Source organism: Armigeres subalbatus, chromosome 3 (assembly GCF_024139115.2).
Source record: "Armigeres subalbatus isolate Guangzhou_Male chromosome 3, GZ_Asu_2, whole genome shotgun sequence".
Classification (NCBI taxonomy): Eukaryota; Metazoa; Arthropoda; class Insecta; order Diptera; family Culicidae; genus Armigeres; species Armigeres subalbatus.
Window position 1 is genome coordinate 423,059,065 of NC_085141.1, and position 13,574 is coordinate 423,072,638.

Here is a 13,574-nt window from a genome sequence, read left to right on the forward strand (position 1 = left end):
GTAACAAACCAAACTAGATCTAAAATTATGTAGGATAGGCGAGGAAAGTTTCAAAATAGTGTATGGGAAGGTCGGAAAACCGAAAATTTCCACATTTTGAAGAAACATCTAACATTTTGGCGAGGCAAAACGCCCTAGTGGCAATAACCTACAAAGTATTTACTTGCGTCTCCACGGACTATCCATACTAGAATGCTGATTCGCCGACGCGTGGTACTTTGTACTGGGAGCCGCCAGCTGAAAGGCGTTTTCCTCATGAGTTTTCCGGCAACAAAATATCACCACTTTTTTGAAATGTGAATATTATCAATATGATTGAGATTTTTGACAATTTTTGAATGGCATCAACTAGCTATCTTGTTTAACTGATGCATAATGTAAAAATACCCATGAATAGCGTTACAAATAAGACAATAGAGCAGTGTTTGCTTAGCTAGGGCATATTGCCCCCCCTTCCCCTATACCCTTTGTCATCAATAAAGTTTGTTACTGACAAGCCCACCTCGCAACAAGCCTTTATCAGAACCCAAATACAATATGACAAGAATTATTTGCCTTGCTTGCTCTATATTTCCGAGAATACGATGCTAATTAAGTAATCATAGTTATTTTATGATACAGGCCGGACTCGATTATCCGGAGGCTCGATTAACCGGAGGCTCGATTATCCGGGGCTCGATTATCCGGAGAAAATGGCTCGATTATCCGGAGTAATATTTTTACCCATCTAACAAAAATAGAAATATGTACTATCAGTGTGTATCCGTAACGTATCCAATATGTGCAAGACACCTTATAATGATAGTGCCTTTCTTGCTTTCCCAAGGGACTGTTCACAAATTACGTAACGCTTTAGGGGGAGGGAGGAAGTCAGGCCAAGCGTTACGGTCCGTACAAAAAAAATAACCTTCCATAAAAAAAGGACGATTTTGAACCTCCATCCTCCCCCTCGTAACGCTTTTTGTATGGAAGGTTTAATTGGTTTGAATGAATCGTAACGCACGGCCTAACCGGCTGCCTCTCCTTCCAACGTTTCGTAATTTGTGAACAGCCTCAATTCATTTCATTTATTTAGTTAACATCTAAACAGATAACACTGAATCAACAATTTGACGCCACAATGCACGGTTCGAGGCCGCATCTCTCCATCCTCGGATACGCCCCACGCTCGCCAAGTCGTTCTGCACCTGGTCTGCCCATCTCGCTCGCTGCGCTCCACGCCGTCTCGTACCTGCCGGATCGGAAGCGAACACCATCTTTGCAGGGTTGCTGTCCGGCATTCTTGCAACATGTCCTGCCCATCGTACCCTTCCGGCTTTAGCTACCTTCTGGATACTGGGTTCGCCGTAGAGTTGGGCGAGCTCATGGTTCATTCTTCGCCGCCACACACCGTCTTCTTGCACACCGCCAAAGATGGTCCTAAGCACCCGTCTCTCGAATACTCCGAGTGCTTGCAAGTCCTCCTCGAGCATTGTCCATGTTTCATGTCCGTAGAGGACAACCTGTCTTATTAACGTCTTGTACATGACACATTTGGTGCGGTGGCGAATCTTTTCGACCGCAGTTTCTTCTGGAGCCCGTAGTAGGCCCGACTTCCACAGATGATGCGCCTTCGTATTTCACGACTAACGTTGTTGTCAGCCGTTAGCAAGGATGCGAGGTAGACGAATTCCTCGACCACCTCGAAGCTATCCCCGTCTATCGTAACACTGCTTCCCAGGCGGGCCCTGTCGCGCTCGGTTCTGCCCACAAGCATGTCTTTGTCTTTGACGCATTCACCACCAGTCCAACTTTTGTTGCTTCACGTTTCAGGCGGGTGTACAGTTCTGCCACCTTTGCAATTGTTCGGCCGACAATGTCCATGTCATCCGCGAAGCAAATAAATTGACTGGATCTGTTGAAAATCGTACCCCGGCTGTTACACCCGGCTCTCCGCATGACACCTTCTAGCGCAATGTTGAACAACAGGCACGAAAGTCCATCACCTTGTCTGAGTCCCCGGCGCGATTCGAACGAACTGGAGTGTTCGCCCGAAATCTTCACACAGTTTTGCACACCATCCACCGTTGCTTTGATCAGTCTGGTAAGCTTCCCAGGGAAGCTGTTCTCGTCCATAATTTCCCATAGCTCTACGTGGTCTATACTGTCGTATGCCGCCTTGAAATCAACGAACAGATGGTGCGTTGGGACCTGGTATTCACGGCATTTTTGAAGGATTTGCCGTACAGTAAAGATCTGGTCCGTTGTCGAGCGGCCGTCAACGAAGCCGGCTTGATGACTTCCCACGAACTCGTTCACTAATGGTGACAGACGACGGAAGATGATCTCCCACGTAGCACACGCAACAACTTCCTAAAAGCACCTTGTTCCTATTCAGTTCCATTAAACGCCTTGGAAAAACATCAAAGCACGAAAAAGTTGCATCAAGATTTCAAAACCGATCGAATTGTGATCAATGTTTCATTAAAATTGCAATGCAGAACGTGTTTGACATTTGGAAACAAACAAACAAAGAATACTGCACATCATGTTGCAAACACGAAACAAAATCATTAAGTTGCATATTTTTCACCATGTTACTTCAATGCGTCTTTCAAAATTTAATTGTTTGTTTAAATTAAGTTGCAGATAAGTTGAATGTGTCTTCATGTTTAAATTAGCATCGTTCAACGTTTTGACAACTCACATTTTTTTCCTTTGATGGTGCAATCAAGTAACAGGAAACCTGAGTACAAAACTTCATAATCGTGTAGTTTTTATTGCGAGTCAACATGCAGTCCCTTCGAAGTGTTGAATGGTGCTGTGGTAGAGTGAAGGACTATCAATCACAAGATCCATACATCGAATCCAGTTTTATATTTTTATTTTATTTTTTTCCGCTGTAGTATTTTGCAACATTATTGCAATTTTACTGCAATCGAAGGATGTTTCCGTAGACTCCACCTCTTGCGCTATTTAGCTTGCAAGATAGTTATATTTGATGGCACATAGGCAAAAATTGCTTTTTTCCGAATAGTTGCAACACAGTGAAATTTTCAGAAATGAAACAATGTGTGCTGCTTGGGCTGGGATATCACTTTGTAGACGGCATTAAGGATGGTGATCGCTCGAAAGTTCTCACATTCCAGCTTGTCGCCTTTCTTGTTGATGGGGCATATAACCCCTTCCTTCCACTCCTCCGGTAGCTGTTCGGTTTCCCAGATTCTGACTATCAGTTTGTGCAGGCAAGTGGCCAGCTTTTCCGGGCCCATCTTGATGAGCTCAGCTCCGATACCATCCTTAACAGCTGCTTTATTTGTCTTCAGCCGTTGAATGGCATCCTTAACTTCCCTCAAGGTGGGGGCTGGTTGGCTTCCCTCGTCCGCTGAGCTGACGTAGTCATCTCCTCCGCTGCCAGATGTTCCTCGTAGTGCTGCTTCCACCTTTCGATCACCACACGTTCGTCCGTCAAGATGCTCCCGTCCTTATCCCGGCACATTTCGGCTCGTGGCACGAAGCCTTTGCGGGATGCGTTGAGCTTCTGATAGAACTTGCGTGTATCTTGAGAACGGCACAGCTGTTCCATCTCCTCGCACTCCGCTTCTTCCAGGCGGCGTTTCTTCTCCTGAAAAAGGCGAGTCTGCTCTCTCCGCTTCCGTCTATAACGTTCCACGTTCTGCCACACCTTGCTGCAGCGCGACCGCCCGCGCTGCGTCCTTCTCCTCCAGAATCTGTCTGCACTCTTCGTCGAACCAATCGTTCCATCGACTTCGACCCATATACCCGACGTTGTTCTCCGCTGCGTCGTTAATGGCTGCTTTTACTGTATTCCAGCAGTCCTCAAGAGGGGCCCCATCGAGCTCACCCTCTTCCGGCAACGCTGCCTCAAGACATGACAACATCAGGTTGCTTCAGTCGCTCTAGGTCGTACCGCGGCGGTCGTCGGTACCGAATATTGTTGATGACGGATAGTTTTGGGCGCAGTTTAACCATCACCAGGTAGTGGTCAGAGTCGATGTTAGCGCCACGATATGTCCTGACGTCGATAATGTCGGAGAAGTGCCGTCCATCAATCAGAACGTGGTCGATTTGTGATTCTGTCTGCAGTGGTGATCTGCAGGTGTACCGATACGGGAGGCTGTGTTGGAAGTAGGTGCTGCGAATGGCCATATTCTTGGAGGCGGCGAAATCAATTAGTCGTAGGCCGTTTTCGTTCGTCAGCCGGTGAGCGCTGAACTTTCCAATAGTCGGTCTAAACTCCTCCTCTTGGCCAACCTGAGCGTTCAAATCTCCTATGATGATTTTGACGTCGTGGCTTGGGCAGCTGTCGTACTCACGTTCCAGCTGCGCGTAGAATGCATCCTTATCATCATCAGTGCTTCCGGAGTGTGGGCTATGGACGTTGATTATGCTGAAGTTGAAGAACCGGCCTTTGATCCTCAACCTGCACATTCTTTCATTGATCGGCCACCACCCGATCACGCGCCTTTGCATATCGCCCATCACTATGAAAGCTGTTCCCAGCTCGTGTATGTTGCCGCAGCTCTGGTAGATGGTATGATTACCTCTAAACGTTCACACCATTGATCCCTTCCAACAAACCTCCTGCAGCGCTACGATGCCGAATCCACGGTCCTTGAGCACATCGGCGAGTATGCGTGAGATTTGCAGTTCCACGAACCGAGTTTCCAATCGCTAGTCCCTTTTTGTCGCAGTGGTCTTCGCCGATAATTCCGGTCTATATTCTCTTGTTGATTATTTGTTGCTTATGATTTTTTAAAGGCTGGCTTGCAGGGCCCCTAAATTTCCGGTGGACCATGGTGCACAGTTTCACTTAGGGTCCCTCGCTAGCACTCGGACGATGATCAGCCGCCCCTAACATGGAGAACAGACGCTGTTGTGAGCCGATCCTGACATGGAGAACAGACGCTCGATAAGATTTGCACCTCCGGAAGAGCAAACCCCCTTCCCTGTCAGCATACGACCATAGTTCCCACCGGGGTTGGTTACCCGATCTTCCCTAAGGTTGCTCGTATCCCGGCCAGCACCGCGGGGAGGTAGGGATAGGAGTTGCTGGGTAAGAGGCTAAGGACCGCGAGATGGGATCTATTTTATTCCTTCAGGTACGCGAAGTACCAATGATACGCTTTACCCAGCATTTGCCGTGCCGATGACAATAAATTGTTATGAAATAAATAAATAAATAAATATAAGGTTAGAAAAGATTTTAGGAGAAAAAGGCTGGTATTCAAAGCATCTTTTTTACACATCAACTACACAGTCTTGTTAAGGTACTCAAGCACTTTCAGGTGGTGTAAATTAGGCCGAGAACAGATTTGCTTGCTAATATTTTAATTAATTAAATAAGCGATCTACAACTTATATAGTCTATCCTATGAGTGTAGAAACCATTGGCGTAACTACAGGGGGGCTAGGGGGGGCTATAGCCCCACCTAGGATCTGGCTAGCCCCCCCTAGAAAATTTGTAACTCTGTATAAGTATTGCACATATCTAGTCCACTTATTATATAGGGGGGTAAATGCAGAGGAAGGATTGTCTTCATTATCCAATCCCTCTCTTCGAAACACTACAGCAAGTTGAATCTATTCGCTCAAGTTTTTGAACTTCGAGCAATTGTTATAAGGCTTGCTCATGACAAAATCTGGACCCCTCAAAACACGTTATAACTTATGAAATACCAAAGAAAATACGTCATCATCAAGTGAATTAAAAAATATATTATTTATTAGTTTTACAAGTACTTAATGGATAATGGACAATTCCTTGAGATTTTCAAGTTTTTCCAGGTTCTGTGAGTAATTGTTATCTAAATCGAGCGTATGATCTTAACCTTCCTAACTAACACCAATCCTAAAAGCTGCAGCGCATTTTAATTATCACTGTGGGCTTCTTGAGAAAGGTTCGGTAAAACTCTTAGATTTCAAGTAGAGGTAATTAAAAGTTGAATAAGAAAGAACTTTGTATTCTTCCGGATGGATTTTAGAAACTTTACATACTATTCAATTATTTAAACTCCTATTGTCGATGCATCAATGAAACCAGTGAAAATGTCTCAGTAGGCGGGAAACAGACCTACTGAGAGAAAATATGTGTTAAATATTCCTATGTGTAAACAAATGCTCCTATAAGTTAATTTGTTGCAATTTTTTTAACTAAATTGAAAATTAACGACCAATAAGTTGTATTGGGATGTAAAACTGTTTTTTTTTAATCATCCTAGAAGTTATTCTAACAGAAAAGAGAGGTTAGTTTGTTGTGGTCAGATCGCCGTTTGAAAGCTCGTAGGAATTGTCAGGCCACTGAATTGAAAGCTGGCGCAAAGAGTTTAACCAACTAATTTATCCAATATTTAATTTATAATGTATTCTAGGTTCGAGGCAAATCAAAAAATCCTTTAAAAATCAGGATCGTGCTTCACATTCTATTTACGGCGAGCGCAACACCTATGGTTTTCAGAACCTATCAAGAATTTTGGGAATCCTACGAGATTTCTATATTTTTGTAACAGGGCTGAGCGTTGAAGAACATCATTTGAAATACTTAAGTCGTCCATTGATATCTAGTAGACCAACAATATACATCAGTTGAATCGAGCGAAAATGGTAAACTTTCTGTGTAATGAGTGTTAAAATAGAAAAGTTTTAAAAAAAGTTAGCCCCCCCTAGAATTTTTCATTAGTTACGCCAATGTAGAAACGTGTATCATAAAATTTGAAGTATTTTCATGAGAGGTGTGCTTAGAAATCGTCAGACAATAGTATACTCTATCTTATTCAACACATTACATTGTTACGTTCTCCGTATAAAAAAAAATCAGTTCGAAATTCTTTTGAAAATCTGTAAAGAAAAAAAAGTTTTTTCCCGTATCGTACAAAATGAATGAAACTTTGTTATACTTTGGAGTGTTTTTCATACAGTTGTGTAAACATAAAATCGAGGGCGTCAGAGATCGCGATAAAATTGGACAACCCTTGAAAATATATACATCCGATTAGAACTGGTATAGTTCATTCAGTCAAACATTTTGTTTAGATTGTATCTCTATAATATAAGGTTAGTAATTCAAAATGTATGAATGGTACACGGTTTGACATTTTGCACAACAAACTGATGGTTTGCAGAATTTGGTTTAAATTGATAATGATGGAGGATAAAAGAGAGGTATGAATACCAAACAATCGTTACAAGTTACAAAAACAAGCCTCTGGTAACCTGATGCAAGTAGAAAAGAAAAATAGTATTGATTAATTATTTTAGAGCGTCTTAGGGGAAATGCTTAATAGTCTTTTAAAATATAGTATCTGAGAAGCAGCTCCACCAACAAGCTACATTCAAACGCTACGAAAGTGCTTATTTGCTGTTATGATTTTTTGGCGCATAGCTGCAAAAGCAACCTAAGTACTGAATACTTTGATTTTGTTTTAGGCTGTGAAAGACGTGCTGACGATTAAGGAACTTATTTTGATCCTAATTTATTTCTGTTGAAAATTGTTGTGCAAATAGTTGCTATCTAATATCAATCAGCGAAGGATATACGTATCTATTGAGACGAAAAGATGAATTGAAAAGAAGACGAATTTAGTGTTTTAAACTTATGTATTTTTACTAGAACTCACATAAACAATTGATGTATTTTTTGACATTTATTTTTAAAGGACTATTTTACCCTACTGCCCCCTAATGAGAAATCCTGATTTTAATTTTACAAAAAAGCTTGGACAGCTTTCACCAGAACGGAAAACATCAACATAAGTAGGTACGAAATTTGTGCGAACTTTCTTTTAAATAAACATGTAAACACTGCAATCAAATATATTATATTAACAATATGGTTCACTTCGATCTTTTCCATACAACGGAATGGCGAACCATTTGCCGGTGATAACAACATCATCTAGCGAGCAAAGAGGAATCTAAACATGTTTTCTTCTTGTTTATTCTAGCAAATCGCATGGCGACGATGGCGACAGTCATGCAGCTGAAAAAATGACATTCGAAGGTATAGGGATGCCCATACTTTTTTGAATAAATCGATCATCAAATGATCGATTTTACTCGTTTTAATAAAGTTTTACGATAATATAGAGAAAAACAAATTATGCTTCGTATGCTCAAATAGTAGAAGCTGCTCCGACGTGGAAATGCTTGTTGCGTTGATTTTCTACCCACAGCTGCTAGCATCTGGGTGTATATGTATGTATATGCGCGGGAAGCTAGAAATTTGTATGGCGAAAGCATAACAAGCGGGTTATCAAACTGTCGGAACTTGTGGTTTAAAAAATGTGGTTTTACAGGACGGTGTTAGCTACACCCAAAATAATCTTCCCATCATATCTACGTGAAAAACAACGTGTTTTTTTCACAGCACTATTCACGTACCAATTAAGTGATTCAAAGGTCGAGGCACTCAATTTCACTCAATCGGCTAGCACTAGTGTGCCACATGAAGATTACATGACTGTTTTTTTGCTTTCATGACTGATCTAAATTAGATTGTTTTTCTTTTACTTTAGTGAAAAATAGAAATATAACACAAAATTCTTCACCGGTTTTTATTTCAGAATTGAAATTCTGACATAAACATAAATATGTACATCTTTGTCTTTAAACTCAAATGAGTGACATAAAATCCATTATAGCACTCATTTGAATGCTATAATGAAAAACCAACATCAGATCAGTAGTTACATGACTACATTTTGCTGAATCAGCTTGGGTAATGTTGGCCAAGACATCAGAATTTTCCAAAGGCATGTTCATCCATCGCTTCAAGGCTTGTCGAGCTACGCATTGTGGTACGATAACATGGAATATGACGGTTCTTTGCAGCAACATGATTTATTGGTAAGAATGATCATTTGAAGTAAATCAGTTTGTACCGTTTTGTTACAAATTTATCATATTAGAGCACATTTACCGTCATTGCAAAAAATAGCGTGTGCAACTCGTTGCAAAACTCGATTTTTTCAACACTCGTAGTATTTATCCAACTCGACAAGCCTGGTTGGATAAACGTATAACTCGATATCAACTCGTACAACTCGTTATAAACGAACAACAAGTGATCAAAATAGTAGTTTGTGCAACAAGTTGCAAAAAGATGATTTTTTCAGCAGGTGTCGTACGTTTATCGAACGAGGCTTGCCGAGTTGGATAAATACTACGAGTGCTGAAAAAATCGAGTTTTGCAACGAGTTGCTACGCTTTTTTTGCAATGACAAAAAATGGACTTTAAATATGACAAATCTGTACCAATATTATACTTGTACATGTCCAATTCCTTCCAGAATTTACTCAACATGATCATTCTTGCCGTGCCTCATTGCATAGTTCGATAAACCGTGAAGCGATTTTGATATTGACATTTGCATTAGACAAATGATGAAGGCATGACAGAGCATGTCATTTGTAGTCAAGCGTAAAATAAGCACAAGGAAGAATGGCAAAAATGTGCAGTAAACTTTATGCGCCAAACACATAAATTTGGTTTTTAGATGCGTGACCAAAAAACAATTACATATTTTATGATTTGCAGTCTAAAATTATTTACAATATTTACACATTTCAATTAAAGCTAACTCAAATCAATATTTACCACAATTACCATTATATGATAATTGGTATTTCGTATTGAAGAGGCCGTTTGCAACATGATATTCAATTCATTTTGGGTTGTCAATAGAAATCTTTTCAAACAATATAATGAAGATTTTAGTATACTAATTATTGTAAGATAAGTTTTTCTGATATGAAACCGAGCTAGAAACGTAAGCGGGCTTGGTAGTCATATGGCTACTGCTTCTGCCTCATACGCAGGAGGTCGTGGGTTCAATCCCAGGTCCGTTCCATTCTCCTACTTTGTATCTTTCTCTTTATTTCTCATGTTCTAGCAATCGCTAGAACTGGAAATGGACTTCCATACCGTTTCCATTACTATTCCTATACCTTCAACTTGAGTATTCTAACAGTAATCTGCTAGAATTGGAAATGAACTATAGAGCTCGTTTCCTACATCCAATTAGAAATTCCATCAGTTACCTTCTCCTATCTATCACATTGGCAGCTCGTTAACCAAGACGGACCACTGCCTCTCGAACCTACCCCAAATATTCCAACAACTTCCGCATGAACTCGTGGCAAGTGCAGAGAGGTATATTCGGCTTGCAGTGGGCGAGTGATTGCATCATCATTTCCTCCCCTTCCCTACATTGACTTGCATTCTGACGTGGCAGGCGGCCAGTATGACCTAACAAATGAGATCACCAGTACTTGTACATTGAAGATGTGTGCTAGTCCCAAGCAAACATCTGTTGGTTCCCTGTGCAAGAACAGCTGATCTGGTCATAATGGAGTAGCAACTACGAGCAGTCAATCAAGCTCAAGCTCAAGGAAACCGAGCTAGAAACGCATGTGCAATGCAGAGAGAAATCCAGTAAGACTCGACTGTCAAGCACTTTGCTATCTCGTTCTCCCAGGGATTATATTCTCTCTATGTTATTTTTTGTAGCAAGCGGTCATGCTCTCTCTGTGCATAGATGGTAGAATTCATATTTGAAGACAGAGTCTTGGAAGTGTAAAGGAATTACTCTGATTGACATGGTTCTGTAGAAAACATTTCAAGTCATATGACATAATGAAGAGGAGATTCTTTCCACCAATTCAATATGAATTGATAATATTTGAATTAAATTACTATATAAAGTCAATGTGGCGGACCACAACAAAATATTGTTCGAACATATTACATTAACGTAGTAAATAAATAAAATGCATAACAGTTATGTTGAGTTTTAGTTTTTAAAACTATTGTCAGTTATTACAATATTAATTAAGGAACATACTGTTGTGAAATTTTCAGGCGAACCAGAATAAATACACATAATCAAATGGTATAAATATTAGCAAAAGCATAGTCCAAACCAGTGTTTTTACGTTGTTTGGCTACTAATGGAAGTGTGGTATCTCACAATGGTGTATATTAGAATCTATTATCTTCATTGACAAATTCTCTCAGAAGTACTTCAAGTATTTTCGATCTACGTTGGGTTCTTTTTGAGCCTATTGGAAAAAGCGGGTAAACAGAAAATGTTTTTTATCCACCCTCGTTAGTTCTACAAACCCGTTTATACGTAAAATTCTCAATAAGGTTTTCTACCCAACTGTCAAATCGTAGCTGGAATAATTCCTCATTCTATATAAATTTAAATGCATTCCAAATGTTATATTTAAGCTATTCTTCAACGTATCTTGTTAAATTTATTTTCAACCAGATTCAACAAAAAAAAACAATAAAATGCGGATTAAATAGTGACAAAGGATATCTCAACTAATTTAAGATACGTATAATAAGCCATGCAGACAACTTGCTGTTTGTCTCAGACAATTCATTGACTTCTTTAATGTCAAATTTCCCAAAGAATCATGACGCATCATTAAACCAAAAAAAAATACAAAAGTGTTGCAGTCAAATGAGCAAACAGCAACATGGTGTGCGAAACAGAGAGCGAGTAGGTACAATGCGAGAGGAATGTAAATTTCCACAGCAACCTCGTATAGCTCTCAAACTGCTTCAGCGTGCGTCAATTTCGGTATGGTGCACCGGCATGGTCCCACCGGATACAGTTCAACGAGCTATATAAAATTTATTATACATTTCCACAAAAATATGCCTATCACATTTATGCCTGCTACAACATTTGATTTTCCGTTTGCATTCGATTAAACATAATCGATTATGTTTGCAATACAACCATCAAGCATCCCTATTTTTTTTTTCATGATGACATTTTGAAGTGTGTGTAAAACGATCGTCATATTTTGGGTAGTTCGATTTACGTGTGTATCGATCCTTTTGGACGCGAGTTGGCGAGTCCTTTTGGACATGTGGTGTCGCCAAAATTTCGTGAGAGTGAATCATATTGTTAATATAGTATATTTGCTGCAATGCACAATGGTCGGATTCGTCAAAATTCACGACATAAATCGATAACTCGAAAACTATCAGTGCTAGAGCTTTGACGTTTTCAGAAGAAATGATTTACAAGAAAAGATATATTTTTGGTGTAAGTTGCCATTAGGGTGACCCTTTTGTGAAGTTTTTTGGAAAATCAATTTTGTTAACCTTTCGAGTTAGGAGATCAAATGATACTGCAACGTTATAGAGAATTTAATTCTAAGCATTTTGCTTAATAAAATTTATTCTATCTCATATAGGTACTGTTTCATGACAAAATTACTAAATTTAGATAGGGTGGCTCCGAAAAAAAATAGTTTATAGCTTCCACTTCCACCAATTCAAAATGTTTTCAAAAACTGTCTTAGCATCGCTTCACGGTCTTTGGATGGCGCATCTATTGGTCACATAAGATGGTTGATAGGTTCATTTTCAAGCATATTACAAGCGTTTTTTATGAAAAAGTGATATTTTTAAGCATTTTACTGCAGCTAGTATCAAATATTAGCAAAAATTTCAATCGCATTCTTAAGGTATACATGCAGGCCCATCAAATCCATGGTATTTTATTTGTCCATCTTTGTCCACTTTTGTTTGAAAATCATATGATTTTTTGTATGAAAAGTCAGCTATTCCATGGAAAACACATATACCATATCTCTGTTTTTCGCAATATTTAGTAGAATCACTCTTTTTTGAAAATAATTAAACTTACTTTTTTTGTTTTGTCCTATACACTAATCTCAATCCAGGGTGGTCGAAAAAATCAATATTTTTGAAAAAATATTTTTTCAAAACATAATTTTTGAACTACTGGACCGATTATCAATGCTCATGGAATCACCTGTAGTCATTGGAGACCCTCACTAAGAAACTGCGAAAATGGAATTCTTCTGTGAATCAACTTGAATTTTATGGTTTCGTTTTTCGCCACAAAAGTAGCGTTTTTCGCCTCTTAAGCATTTATTTTATGAGAACACCTTGAAAATCGGTCCAGTAGTTAAAATGTCAAAATAATTTTTTCGACTACTTTTCCACACGAGTTGATATTTTAGATAAAGAACGATTCTTTGTGGGCTTTGTGGCCGTGCGGTTAGCGACGTCAATCGTCTAGACGCATGTGATATGTTCGATCGATGTGATAGGTTCGATCACCGGTAAGAAGGGAACTATTCGTGATCGAAAAATTCTTCACCGGTCCACTGAGTATTATGTGTCCTGTCCGTTATCTAGGTGTCAGTCTATACGACCTCTGGTCGAAGACTCTGTTTCTGTCTTTTATTTTAGCAAATATTGGGAAAATCCTTAAGATGGTATAAGTGTTCACATGAAATTCCTTATTTTTCGTACAAAACTAATATTATCATCAAACAAAAGTGGACAAAGATGGACAAATGAAATAACATGGATTTGATGGGCCTAAATGTATACTTCCAGAATACGATTGAAATTTTTGCTAATATTTGCTACTAGCTGCAGTAGAATGATATAAAAATATCACTTTTTCATGAAAAAACGCTTATAATATGCTTGAAAATGAAGCTATTAACCATCTTATGTAACCAAAAGATGCGCTTTCCAAAGACCATGAAGCGATGCTTAGACAGATTTTGAAAATATT